Below are 14404 nucleotides of genomic sequence, written 5' to 3' on the forward strand. Positions count from 1 at the left end.
ATCCCCGGCCTGCGCGTTCTGCCCTCTGCCCTCTGCCCTGGCCCTGGCCTGAGACTCGGTCGCCCCGCGCAGGAAGCCTTCCTGAGCCTGTGGCGGGTCTCCCGCGGCCCAGTTCCCTTCCTCCCCGGTGTCCTGAAGCTCCATCAGGTCTTGGCCTCTATTCTTTCTAAACCCACTGGGAGCTTGGGGCGGGCTGGGGTGGGGGGGCAGGGTTGGGGGAAGGGACTGGATGTGTTGGGTCTTCTGACCTAACTTCTCCGTTTAAAGATCACCTTTCCTTTGGAGCTTCTTCTGAACCCCCCCGCTCCCCTTTGGGCTCCTTTCTGCCCTGTCCCACAGGCCCAGACTAGGTGACAACGAACATTTGAGTGAAGGAGAGTCTTTGTTTGGGATGGTGGATGCAATGGGAAGACAATCTTGGCGGGATGGCTTGTCCTCACCTGACCTAATCGGTGTTACTGAAGTATGGTAGCAATCATCTCAGGAAGAAACTATAGTTTAATTTTAACCCTGCTGTTTGGCTTCTGTACTTATTTGCTTTGTTTAACAATAGAAAAGTTACTTGGATTTTCTGAATTGTATAAATCATCCCATTCGGTTGAATGCCTTATTGATTGTCATGTGACTATCCCATTGATTGTGATCTTACTGGTTTTAGAAAGCACATTCCTCTGTACCTGGGAACCAGGACAGCACAATTGTCCAAGACCTGAGGGTTCCAGATAATGTTTCCCTGTCAACTCAGTGGTCCCAAGACCCGAGGGCTCTAGATAATGTGTTTCTGTCAACTCAGTGACCCCGAGACCTAAAACTATAATTAATCTTTGTAGATAACTAATCGGCTTAATTCTGGTTCTGTAAACTGCTTTTTTTCGAACCAGGTTCCTCATTCCAAACCCTGGGATGTAATCAATACCTTTGTGATTTTTGCCTATATAAATTTGGTGTTTCAGCCATCTTATGACTGCGAGACTTGGGAGAGCAAAATGCCCCCTCGTAGTCCCGGATTTGCAATAAATGTGACTCTTTAATTCGACTTACTGAGGCGTCCTTCTGTGATTTGTGGGGTACATTATAACATTACAATGGCCATCACTAACAAATACAGCAGGGGCTGCTGCTCCAGGTGTGGGAGACAGACAGACATGAGCAGAGCAAGGAGGACGGGCCAGGTACAGAAGGTCACCAGGGTGGGGCATGGGTACCTGGTAAAGGGAGCATTCTAAGAACAAGAGTCTCGCCCCAGCGTGACTTTTCCTCCCCTGGCATGTCGCTAGTCATGCTGATTTGCCCCTTTAGAGAGGAACAAGGGGGCTGAGAACAGCCTTTAAGCACGAAGCTCCAGGGACAGTGAGGTTCTGACCCTCATCCAATACATTTAGGCCTCAGTTGTGTTTCAGCTCCGGGCTCAGAAAAGCAGCAAAACCAGACAAGTAACTTCACAGCTGGCCACGGGGCCAGCTGCATTGACTAAGACCTGGTGCCGGCCAATCAGGGCACACCTGGCAAGCTGATGAATATTCTGTTGGGTCATCCCCTGGGATCTCTCCTAAAATCACCCTTAAAAGCCCTTTGGACAGCAGACCCAGCATGGTCTCTCCGCTCAGGAGCAGGCTGGTGTCTTTCCCCTCCCCCTCTCCTTCCCACGGGTGCATTTCCTTTACCCTCTTCTCCTAAGCTCCAAGGGCCCTTTTTCTTTTTCTTTTTTTGCCTCTGTAACTTGTTTCCTGAGCCCATTTCTTCTAGAAATTACTTTTTCTACCTTTGTGATTTGCCAAATAAACGTTCTCTCATAGTTTGAGTCTTGGCTCTGAATGCTTTCCTAGCCAGAACTCAAGTACTGAGGTTGCTGAACCCAGGTCCGATCTGACCCCACGGGTCTAACAGCGGGTGCCATTCTCGCAGCCGTCAACATAAACTCTAATCTACTCACTCATTTCCCCTCAGACGTTCTTCCTTGTTTGGCTCTACCACTTCACTAGGGAAGAAGATTCTATATTATCCTCTTTTCTTTGACACTTCAGCCACCTCAAGAAAACTACAGATCAGCTGCCCTGCTTTATGACTTACCGTGCTGTTACACACAGATGTTGGGTTATGTCTATAAATAGAACATTAAAGGCGTCACTTGTTTTACAAGAGATCAGCAGCCTGCTGAGCTGTTAGGCCAGAGCTTTCCAATGCCCTCACTTCACTCTGAAAGGAGTTTAGGGACAAAATAGGCAGGTTTAGAGAGTTTTAGGAATAAAGAGTTTTCTTCCACTACTATTTGCAGAGTCACTCTGAAAAGAGTTTTAGGAATAAAATAGGCAGGTTTCGGGAGTTTTAGGAATAAAGAGGGTCCATGGGGGAGGAATGCATAAGTGAGGGCTTGGAGCTGCCAGAAGGCATACATTCACAGAGATTAGAAAAGGTGCCACAGGAAAAGGGGCAAGGAAGACATACATTCACAGAGGATAAAGAAAAGTCACAGAGTATGGGGTAAAAGGAAACATACTTTCACAGAAGATAGAGAAATCCACAGATGCTGGGAAGTAGGAAACATGTTCACAGGAGATAGAGGAATGTTACAAGATAAGGGAGAGAGAAAGAGTGGGGCACCAGCGTGTTTTGGACTTTGAAGCTGATATTTTGCAAAAGACTGACCCATTAGAAAAGCACAGGGTCATAAGCCAATGTATAGTCCATATAAGGTACCTGGTTAGTCACTCAGGTATTTCCGGGCTGCAGGTTACGTCATACTCCGCCCACCAGTTGGGGGAAGGGAGGATCTATCAGAAACAAACTTTCACAGAGGGTAGAGAAATGTCTGCCGATAAATGGGAGAAAGAGGAAAACAGATTTTCACAGGCGATAGAGAAATGTTACAAGATAAGGGGGAGAGAAAAAGGGGGGCACCAGGTGGGGTTTGGGCTTTGAAGGTGATATTCTGCCAAAGGAGTGACCAATTAGAAGGGAGTATCAAGAGACAAAGAACTACAACCTTTATAAACCTTTACAAAAAAAGAGTTTAGTGGGCTACCCCTGGGACCCCCTCCTTATGTGGGAGTCTGTATTTGTTCCCAATACATTTCCACTCTTTTTATCTATCACCTTTTGTCCATGGCTTCATGCTTCTAATCCATCTGGACAAGGAACCAAGAAAGAAATCACCCTTGCATCCTGCTCAGGAAAACAACCCTAATCAACTCACATGACTGAGCCATCACAATACTTGTAAGTATATAATAAGCGAGGTGACTACAATGGCCTGAGTTGACCACCTTGATGAGATCATCACTGGCTTCTCCTGGCCTGCCAGGCCTTCTGAGGGCTGATGGGAAGTAGTTCTGCTTCCCTTCCTGCCCCCACCAAACACCTTTGCCCATTTGCTGCACCAGGTTGGGGAGTTCTGTTGAGGTTCAGGCAGGGCCCCATTTTAACACCCGCTTATCTAAGCATTTAGGTGGCTCCAATCCTAGCCCTCCTCCACATATAAGCCTAGTTCAAAGTCAAGTCTAAAGACCCACCCAAGATGAGAGGGAACAAATCCTTGCCATGAAAGCTGAAATGTGATGTTGGATTTGTAGGGCACCTGCAGGATTTCCTGCGGACTAGCACTTGAGGACGGCTTAAAACTAATTAAAAGAAACAGTTCTTCAACGCAATATTGTACAAATAATGGGACCATACACTAGGTCCATGGTCGGCAAACTGCGGCTCTCGAGCCACATGTGGCTCTTTGGCCCCTTGAGTGTGGCTCTTCCACAAAACACCACAAAATACCACGTGCGGGCGCGCACGTACAGTGCGATTGAAATTTCATGGCCCATGCGCAGAAGTCGGTATTTTGTGGAAGAGCCACACTCAAGGGACCAAAGAGCCGCATGTGGTTCGCAAGCCGCAGTTTGCCGAGCCGCAGTTTGCCAACCACTGCACTAGGTGGTCACAGTCAGTGGAACTTCCAGTCCTGCTCAGGACTTTCCAGAACTACAAAAGTAAACTTCAGGCTGACCTTGATTGGTGGCACGATTACCTATTTTGGGTCTACAGCTCTAACGGTGAGAAAGCAGTTTCTCTTATTGGCCCTAACTTAGCATCTTACAAGCTGCGGTCTGCTCTGGTCTGGTTCTGCCTCTGTTCCTCTTGGTGATGACCCCAGCACCCCAGGATAAAGATGGTTGTAGAATATTGTTGCCTAATCCCTCCCTGTGCTGGTTACTTCTCTCTGGTCCGTGGCTGTTAAACCTCGAGGATCCATTGAAACTAAGGTCCCTAGCAGGTTTGGCTCAGTGGATAGAACATTGGCTCATGGTCTGAAAGGTCCCGGGTTCAATTCTAGTCAAGGGCACAAGGGCATGTACCTTGGTTATAGGCTCGATCCCCTGCCCCAGTCAGGGCATTTCTGTCTCTCCCTCTCCCTTCCACTCTCTGTAAAATTCAATGAAAAAATATCCTCAGAAGAGGATTAACAAACAAACCAAGATAAACCATTGAAACCAAGGGTCCTTCTGACTTTGACACTTTACAACTCTACTGTGTTACTATGCTTTGAAGAAATACTATTTTCTGCTAATTTTGCAACTGGTTTCTATCTACCTTTTATTCCAGGCTACGAATGGCAGGGCAGATTTTTACAGTCCAAGCTAATTTTTACTTTCTCACTTATAATGTGATGGTTTTGAATTATTCTTTTAGACATTAAAAAACAACAACAGTCTGCCAAAGAGGTCCACAGAGAAAAGTTAAGAGGCCTTGCTCTGAGCACACTAATTTTCTGCACTAATTTTAGTGTAAGAGGTTAACAATATCTTTTTTTAAAAAATATATTTTTATTGATTTCAGAGAGGAAAGGAGAGGGAGAGAGAGATTGAAACATCAATGATGAGAGAGAATCATTAATTGGCTGCCTCCTGCATGCCCCTTACTGGGGATCGATCCCGCAACATGGGCTTGTGCCCTGACCAGGAATCGAACCATGGCCTTCTGGTTCATAGGTCAGTGCTCAACTACTGAGCACACTGGCCAGGCAACAATATCTTGATGTTAACAAAATATTAACCACTTCCTGCCCCCTGACCCAAAACCTATGAGACAGGTATAGTTACCTGTTTTATAGGTGCTTAACTGGTTTAAACAAATACATCAACTATATATAGGGCCTATTTTCAGATTTTTATTCACAGTTTCACTTACCTACAGCAGAATTTATTTTAGATCAAAGATAACAAAGAATAACTTAAGTGTGAATTTAATAAAATTTAAAATTATAATATTCCTTTCAAGGAATTAGAGGGGCTATCTATTTAATATGCGATACTTTTAAAACAAACAACCAACTCTGGAACTATAGTTAACATCTCACCCTAATCCTAAATCAAGTAATTTTGGATTTACACTCTTTTGATACCACTGTAATAATCTGGTCACTATTTAACAGGAAAGGAGTAAAGGGGAGACTAGATAATATAGACATGCCATTTACACAGCTCTGCTAATTTAGCACTCTCTAAGGCTGTTCCCTGCTGATTGATGAATGATTGATGGAAGAAGGGACTGAACAAAGGCAGTTTGGACACATGCCCTGTAAGGTCTGAATGATGTGGGAAGGTTCCTATTGTCTGTCAGTCACACCTGGGAGTGAGTCAGTGGCCAGAATAGGTGTGGCCACTGCAAGGGCTCGAAACCTAAATATTTAAACTTATGAACAAAGGGAGTTCCTATCTTTTTGCCTCTCTTGGCCTTTGGCCCACAGGCCCTCTTGGGACTCTTGTTGTAGGGGGCTCACTTCCCTGTGCCCATATGGCCCACAACCTTGAGGGCCCCACACATAATGGCCTAATGGACTGTAACTAGCCTGAATGCTAAACTGGACCCAACTGCAACATGGAATGGAAGCTCTGGACACTGGCATTGCTTTTGGCTCTGCTGGAACCCCAGCTACACCTCTTTCAGGACCAGATTAAGGGTCCTGAGACTTTACAACCCGAGGAATGCAACTCCACACCAATAAAGTCGTCTACCAAACCTCACTCTCACATGGGGGCTTCTGAAAATGCTCATTTCAGCTGTACCCCAAGAACCCCATTCCTACTCTTATCTGGAAAATGTGGCCCATTAATTCCTCTGGTAACACTTTTACTTGTTACATTAAATCTCTTAAACCAGTCTTTACAATTCTGTATGTATTCATTGAATATACAGGGGTGAGCAAAAGTAGGTTTATGGTTGCATTGTGACATTCTTTTGAGTTAATAAAGCTATTGTAATAATCATAACCTGCATGTTTTTTTCTATACAAACAACTGTAAACTTACTTTTACTCAATCCTGTATTTTTTACAGTTTATTCTCAAGAAAACCATCTTTAGAATGAAAACTTATCTTTTCTCCATGTATATCAAACAAAAAGAAGCAGTGTCTACCACTCAGTAGAGGAAATACATTAGTATTGAGGTTTCGACACAACTGGCACTTACTATATTTAATCCTCCCAAAAACCCTATGACAAAGGTGTTATTACTTCCTACTTTCATACTGAAGAAATGTAGGCAGAGATATTGAGTAATGTTCCCAATATCACACAAGGTATAGGTGTCCAGCAGTGAGACCCAGAACCTGCTCCTAACCCTTTGTCCTGCTTCTCAGGTTCACTATTATACTCTTGTTGTAGGGGGCTCACTCCCCTGTGCCCATATGGCCCACAGCCTTGAGGGCCCCCTAATGGACTGTAACTAGCCTGAATGCTAAACTGGACCCAGCTGCATCATGGAATGGAAGCTCTGGACACTGGCATTGCTTTTGGCTCTGCTGGAACTCCCTGTGCCCATATGGCCCACAACCTTGAGGGCCCCACACATAATGGCCTAATGGACTGTAACTAGCCTGAATGCTAAACTGGACCCAGCTGCATCATGGAATGGAAGCTCTGGACACTGGCATTGCTTTTGGCTCTGCTGGAACCCCAGCTACACCTCTTTCAGGACCAGATTAAGGGTCCTGAGACTTTACAACCCGAGGAATGCAACTCCACGCCAATAAAGTTGTCTACCACACCTCACTCTTACATGGGGGCTTCTGAAAATGCTCATTTCAGCTGTACCCCAAGAACCCCATTCCTACTCTTATCTGGAAAATGTGGCCCATTAATTCCTCTGGTAACACTTTTACTTGTTACATTAAATCTCTTAAACCAGTCTTTACAATTCTGTATGTATTCATTGAATATACAGGGGTGAGCAAAAGTAGGTTTATGGTTGCATTGTGACATTCTTTTGAGTTAATAAAGCTATTGTAATAATCATAACCTGCATGTTTTTTTCTATACAAACAACTGTAAACTTACTTTTACTCAATCCTGTATTTTTTACAGTTTATTCTCAAGAAAACCATCTTTAGAATGAAAACTTATCTTTTCTCCATGTATATCAAACAAAAAGAAGCAGTGTCTACCACTCAGTAGAGGAAATACATTAGTATTGAGGTTTTGACACAACTGGCACTTACTATATTTAATCCTCCCAAAAACCCTATGACAAAGGTGTTATTACTTCCTACTTTCATACTGAAGAAATGTAGGCAGAGATATTGAGTAATGTTCCCAATATCACACAAGGTATAGGTGTCCAGCAGTGAGACCCAGAACCTGCTCCTAACCCTTTGTCCTGCTTCTCAGGTTCACTATTATATTCCTCCTCCTCTTACCCTTCTACCCATCCTCTTCCTTTGCCCCATCCCTCCCCTTCCGTTCCCTTCCCTTCCCCCTCTCCCTCTCCCACCCTATCCTCTTCAAAGAAGTGAGTGGATACATATGTGTATTCCCAGCAGCGGATCTTTCCCCTTCCTGATGCTTATACCCAGTTTATTTCCTCTTTCTACATGTGGGCATCACTGACAGCCATGTAAGTAGCCTTCTAGGTTAAGAATTAGAATTCACTTCATGAGTTTGCAATTTTCCATCCATGGCTTATTGGGATTTTAACTCAGGGCCGTGAGGTTGTCAGTGTTAGCTCCCATTTGCTTTAGATCCAGAGGTTGCCAACCCTGACAAGTGATGGAATCACCTGTGGAGATTTTACCACACCCCAATGCCCACTCTCACGCTTCACTCACATGTAACTGGTTTGTTTGGGCCTCAAACAACTCTGGTGATTCTAATATGTAGCCAGTGTTGAGAATCAATGCTTCAGAATGGTTTCAGGGGCAGATTTCATTAATCCTTTAATTTAAAAAATATATATATTTTTTATTGATTTCAGAGAGGAAGGAGAGGAGTGATAGAAACATCAATGATGAGAGAGAATGATCCACTGCCTCCTGCATGCCCCCACGCGCATGGGACTGGGAATTAAATTGTGACCTCCTGGGTCATAGTTCAGTACTCAACCACTGAACCATGCCAGACAGGCTCTCTCATGTTTTTGAGACCCATATGCTCTGATCTATGATTTGACCTCCAGGCCGACTGGCTGTGTTCTAATCCTTTAATTTAAAAAATATATATATTTTTTATTGATTTCAGAGAGGAAGGAGAGGAGTGATAGAAACATCAATGATGAGAGAGAATGATCCACTGCCTCCTGCATGCCCCCACGCGCATGGGACTGGGAATTAAATTGTGACCTCCTGGTTCATAGCTCAGTACTCAACCACTGAACCATGCCAGACAGGCTCTCTCATGTTTTTGAGACCCATATGCTCTGATCTATAAAATCAGATCTTCTCTTCCAGCTCCTTAAAAAGCGTATGTTGTGGTTTCTCTCTTCCTTCCTTCCTTTCTTTCTTTCTTTCTTTCTTTCTTTCTTTCTTTCTTTCTTTCTTTCATCTTTCTTTCTTTTTCTTTTTTCTTTTGATTGGCATTTTATTTTATTTTATTTTATTTTATTGAAAGTATTACAGATGTTCCCCTTTTCCCCCAATGTCTCCTTCTAGCTGTTCTGGTTTCTTTCTGGAAGCTAATTTATAGTCAGTCTCTCTCTCTCTTTCTCTCTCTCTCTCTCTCTCTCTCTCTCTCTCCCTGCAATTTCTTTCTTGAGATTGAGCTGTAGTACTTGTTGTTGGTGTTGACCTAAAGGCATATACTAGTAGAATTACTTGGTGGTTTTCTGACTTTCCCTTCTGATTTAGACTCTGAGATTGATTTGCTTGATTTTTTTCACAAAGACAATGACATCATTTGTTTTTATTTCTATTTTTGAAGGTGAAGATATGTGCTCCAAATGCCGAGCAGCTGCACAGGGTTAATCACTTGAAAAGTAGCCCAACAGCAGAGAAGAGAAATGTGCTGGAGGGAAGTGCCAGGAGAGCCTGGGACTCACCTAGTTTGGTAGGCCTGAGCTCCAGCGAGCTTGATGCTGTCATTATACCTGGTGACTTAGCTGAAAGCGGTGAGGCCAACTGTTCATTTTAATTAATGCTCACTGACTTCAGAATCCTCTTCCCCAAAGGGTAGTGCAGGCTCAGCTACCATCTTGAACTCTCTGTGTCAGGCTCTAGGTCTGTGGCTCTCAAACTTTCCTGCACATGAGAATCATTCAGGGAGTTTAAAAAATTTCTTGTGCTTGGGTCACACTTGAAATCAGTAACATCAGATTCTTTGGGGCTAGAAACAGAGGAAGGGAGAGGGAGAGAGAGAAACATCAATGATGAGAATCATTGATTGGCTGCCTCCTGCACGCCCCCCACTGGGGGTGGAGCCCACAACCCAGGCATGTGCCCTTGATCAGAATCAAACCCGGGACTCTTCAGTCCACAGGCCGATGCTCTATCCATTAAGCCAAACTGGTTAAGGTGAATTTTATTTGCCACATCAAAAAAACACAGCGAAATAAGGAAGGGCATAGAAGAAGCAACAGGAGAGTCCAGGCTGGGCTGCTTTGGCTCATTGGGAAGTCAGAGAAATGGGGGCCTCGAGACAGGTTCAGGGGGTTAGTCCAGGACAAGTTGTCACTGCCCATGGCTCCCCTGGTTCCAAGTCTCCTGAGATCCCTTAAGGGGAAGAAGTGAGGAAGGAAATGGCTTGGCATGCTTCCCTGGGGGAGAATGTGTGCTGGGTCCTTTGTGTTGAGGGTATTGTGTTGAGTCTCTTGAAGGTGGGACTCTTAGGGGAGGTTTCAGGGGAGAGTCCTGTAGATTATTCATCGGCTTTCCAGGTGTGCTCTTTCAGGATCATGGTCTCCACTGATTGGTCATCGAGAGGGCAGGGGGTCATTAGTTAATGCATCTGGTCTTGAGGTAACAAAGGCATCTGGTTTTGCTGCTTTTCTTGTCCTGGAGCTGAAATACATCTGAGACCTTTTCAGTTCAAGGATCACTGATAGATAGGTGACCCTATCTTTTAAAATAAAAGATTGATTTACTAGTATAATTTAATTTTTAAAATTTAATTCCCTTCATAAAAAGCTATCGCATCTAATAAAGAGGGAATATGCTAATTGACCATCATGCCCTCACAAGATGGCGGCACCCATAACCACAAGATGGCGGCGCTCAGTCCCATCAGCTCCGCTGGGGCGGCAGTTGTGCTGCACGCTGGGCCTGCTCCCTGGCGGGTCCGGCCGCTCCGTGTACCTGCCTCCAGAGTCGCCCACCTGATGCCCGAGGCACAGGTGAGCCTTGGATGGCGGCTGCCCAGCTGCCCAAGGCCACCCGAGGAGGCTCAGGTAACCAGGGCTGCCCGAGGCTCAGGTAACCAGGGCTGCCCGAGGCTCAGGTAACTGGTAGAGGTAGCAGCAGAGGTATGATGGGAGCGTCACCTTCCCCTGATCTCTGGGTGCCTCCCGCCCTGAGGGCTCCCGGACTGTGAGAGGGGGAAAGCTGGGCTGAGGGACCCTCCCCTCCAGTGCATGAATTTTCATGCACCAGGCCTCTACTATGTTATATATTTATATTTTACAAACTAAATAATAAAATCAATTGTATTTTAAGATTAGAGGCCCGGTGCATGAATTTGTGCATGGGTGGGGTCCGGCCGACCCTCCCCAATGAGGGCCAATCGGGGCAGGGCTGGCAGGGGGAAGGGGACATGGGAAGTTGGCTGGCAGACCCTGCCCCCGATAGAGATGGGGGAGCTGATCGTGGGGCCAGGCTGGCCGGGCCGTGGGAGGTTGAAGGGGGCTGATTAGGGCCCTGATCAGGCTGGTTGGCCGCTGCAGTGCACATCATAGTGACTGGTCGTTCCATTGTTCCAGTCGCTTGGTGTTTATATATATGTAGATTATTCTAAACGTGCACAATATTCTTAAAATTTTTGGAGGCAATTTGGAGATGTCCCAGCGAGAACTGAGAATCATTGCTTTAGATCAGGAGTGTGTTGCTTGTGGATACTTACACATATTTATCTAAATAGGTTGCTTCTTGTTATTTTACATATAAAGTAGTTCAGATATCATTGCTATGTAACAAATATCACCAAAATTTAGTGGCTTAAACAACAACTTAGTATCTTCCTGGTTCTGTTGGCTGACTGGGCATAGCTGGGCTTTGCTTGAGGTCTCTCATGCAGTTGCAATCAGGAAGCAGTGGGGGCTGCAGACATCTGAAGGCTTTACTGGGCTGGAAGATACCACAGTGGGTGTGGGCTTGGGCTGGGATTGGCTGGAACAACTGAGGGCTGGCTGGGTGGCCATTCCACCTGGTGAGCTTGGGCATCCTCATAACGGTAGCCCTTGGGAAACATTTTCTCCCACTCAGATCTTCTTTTCTGATAGGTTTGCTGATGCAGACCAAGCAACTGCTGTAAAAGAGCCGAGATGCAAACACAGCTGCGGGGACGTGAGTGAATCTGCCAGGATGCCACCAACAAGCGGTGCAGACATGCGCTTTCCTGGCACGGCCCCTCTGCATGAAATTTGTGATGAAATGAGGGAAAGGGTGGGGATGTTTCGTAATGTATTTGAAAAATGATGCTTTAGTTATAATATTTAGAAGAAATTATGCACGTGAAAATATTTTTGCTCTGACCAAATGAATTACATACACACTCTATCATGTGGTGATAGATACTTTCAGTGTGATCTTGACCCAAAGATGAAATAACCATTATTGAATTTTTTAGATACATAGTGTTCCTATACAAACACATTGTCATTTTTATCTACTTATCTCAAAGGCTTTTTCCTGAACCTCCAGGTTGGTTCCAATATTGAAAGGAATTTTTAGGGGTAAAATAGGCAGGTTTAGGAAATCTTAGGAATTAAGGGATCCATGGAAAAGGCACAGGGCTACAGAGCAGCAGAAGATACATTTCCATTAGATAAGGGAGCTGGGAGCTGCAGAAGGTACATTTCCATAGAATAAGGGAGCCGGGAGCTGCAGAAGGTAAACATTTACAGAATAAAGGGAAGGAAGCCCCTCATTCAGAGAGGGAAGAGGAGAGCCCAAAGGGACTAGGAAAACAATAAGGGAGAAGAAGAGGAGAACTTCACACACCTCACCTGAGGTTTGAGCTCTGAAGTTGCTATAGTGACCAAATTAGAGGGGATAGTGACCAGTCAGAGGGGATGCCAGGGCACAAAGAACTGCAGCCTTTATAAACCGTGGAAAAAAGGGACTTAGTGGGACTCTCTCCCCTTCCCCACGTGGGAGTCTGTGCTTGTTTCTCAATAAATTTCCATCTTTTGCTATACCACCTTCTATCCGTGGTGTCATTCTTCGACTTCACGGGACAAGAACCCGAAAGAACACCACACGTTCCAGTTTAATTTTCCCATTTCAATATGAGCAACAACTATAACTGTGGTGGATTGACTTGTGTTTAATAATAATGACAACAAAAAGCAAGGAGAATTTTTTAAGTGACAGGATGATATCTGAACGTTGGTTTCTGCATTTACAACTGAACAAGATGACTAGACTAGTTTTCATTGTTTCTGCGAAGGTATTTGTTCTGCTCTGTGCTTCAGATAAGGCCATGATCTATTTTTTACATTACTGTGTATCATACGTTCTTCTGATGTGCTATGTAGCCCTCTAGAGTTTAGTGGGAGCCAGTGCAGCTGCTCCTGAAACCCCCTGCCTTGGAGGTGTTTTGAATGATCACTTTCTGTGAACGATCCCTATGCTATTTTTCTTTTTAATCCTCACCAGAGTGAGGGTGGAGGGGTTCAATGGAGGGAGAGGGGGGGGCACGGGGACATCTGTAATACTTTCAACAATGAAGATACATTTCAAAAAAGAAACAATTGGCAAAAATGTGCAAGAATTAGTCGTGAAGGAAATGCAAATTAAAATCACCATGAGATACTATTGCACACTTACCAGACTGTTTACAATGTAAAAAAGTGACAATTCTAAGGGTTGATGAAGATATGGAGAAACTAGGACCCTTAGACATTGCTGGTGGAAATGTAACATGATAGAGCTAGTTTGGAAAACAGTTTTTTATAAAGTTGAACATATACTTACCAGATGGCCCAGCATTCCCACTCTTAGGTATCTACCCAAGAGACATAGAAAGATATGCCTACAGAAGGACGTGCGTGAGATTGTTCATGGAGGCTTTATTCGTAATAGCCCCAAACTGAAAACAATGCTACCCATTAACTAATGACGGGTAAACAAAGTGTGGTACCTCTGTTACAGGCAGCCAGAGACCCCCGAAAAGGTATCATCAGACAACCCCCTCAGTTGAAGGGAGAGGGCGGTCTCCTTCTCAATTCTTATCTTCTAGTATAAACGAATTTAAAGGAGAGACCCTGATTGTATTATGACAAAGCCAATTTATTAAAGCAAGCAAATTTATTAAAGAAGCAAGGCAAGCAAGTCTGTTTCAGTTCATTGGGCTCAGAGGGCAGACAGGCTTTTCCAGCTAACTCCCAGAAAGCAACTGCCATGTGCGGGTTTGAGGAGTTCTATACTCCCCTGTCTATGGGTTTCAAAAATTCCTCTGTTGAATATCTTGGTATAGATTAATTTTCAAGGTCCCTTTTTACTTCTCAGAATTCATGAGAAGCACCTGGCAATTTTATCTTGCCAAGCCTTGAGACTGCTGGCTTCTCTGTCAGTGAGTTAAACAAAAAAAAAAATAATAAAACTTCCTTCTTTTCCTTTCCCCTTCCTCCCTCTTTTTCTGCATTCTCTCATTAGAGAGATTTTTAACCATTTGCTCTCAAGTGTCCTTGGCTGGGAAGATAAAGGCTTGTTATTTACAAGCCAGCTGTAAATTGCCCACACTGTTGGCCTTGTTTTAACTTCTTTATCTCAGTTTCCCTATTCATCTTGCCCTGGAATTTTCCTAGCTTTTCACTGCCCTGCAACATATCCATTCGATGGAGTGTTACTCAGCAATGCAAGGGAATAAAGTGCTCTGATACATATGTAGAACAATCTTAAAACTTTATGCTAAGTGAAAGAGTCAGACATATAAGACTACATATTGTATGATTCCACTTACTAGAGAAAATATTTGGAAAAGATAAAACTATTGA

At 44.4% G+C, this 14404-nt stretch overlaps 1 long non-coding RNA gene across 1 annotated transcript; it reads left to right on the forward strand.

Moving 5' to 3' along the window:
- Positions 1-3130: 3130 nt before the first annotated feature.
- LOC106727023 lies at positions 3131-11879 on the forward strand. Its single transcript, XR_001363173.1, has 3 exons — positions 3131-3216; positions 9178-9303; positions 11687-11879. It is a non-coding gene; the product is annotated as an uncharacterized LOC106727023 (long non-coding RNA).
- The last annotated feature ends 2525 nt before the right edge of the window (positions 11880-14404 follow it).

Source organism: Myotis brandtii, unplaced genomic scaffold (genome assembly GCF_000412655.1).
Source record: "Myotis brandtii unplaced genomic scaffold, ASM41265v1 scaffold350, whole genome shotgun sequence".
NCBI lineage: Eukaryota > Metazoa > Chordata > Mammalia > Chiroptera > Vespertilionidae > Myotis > Myotis brandtii.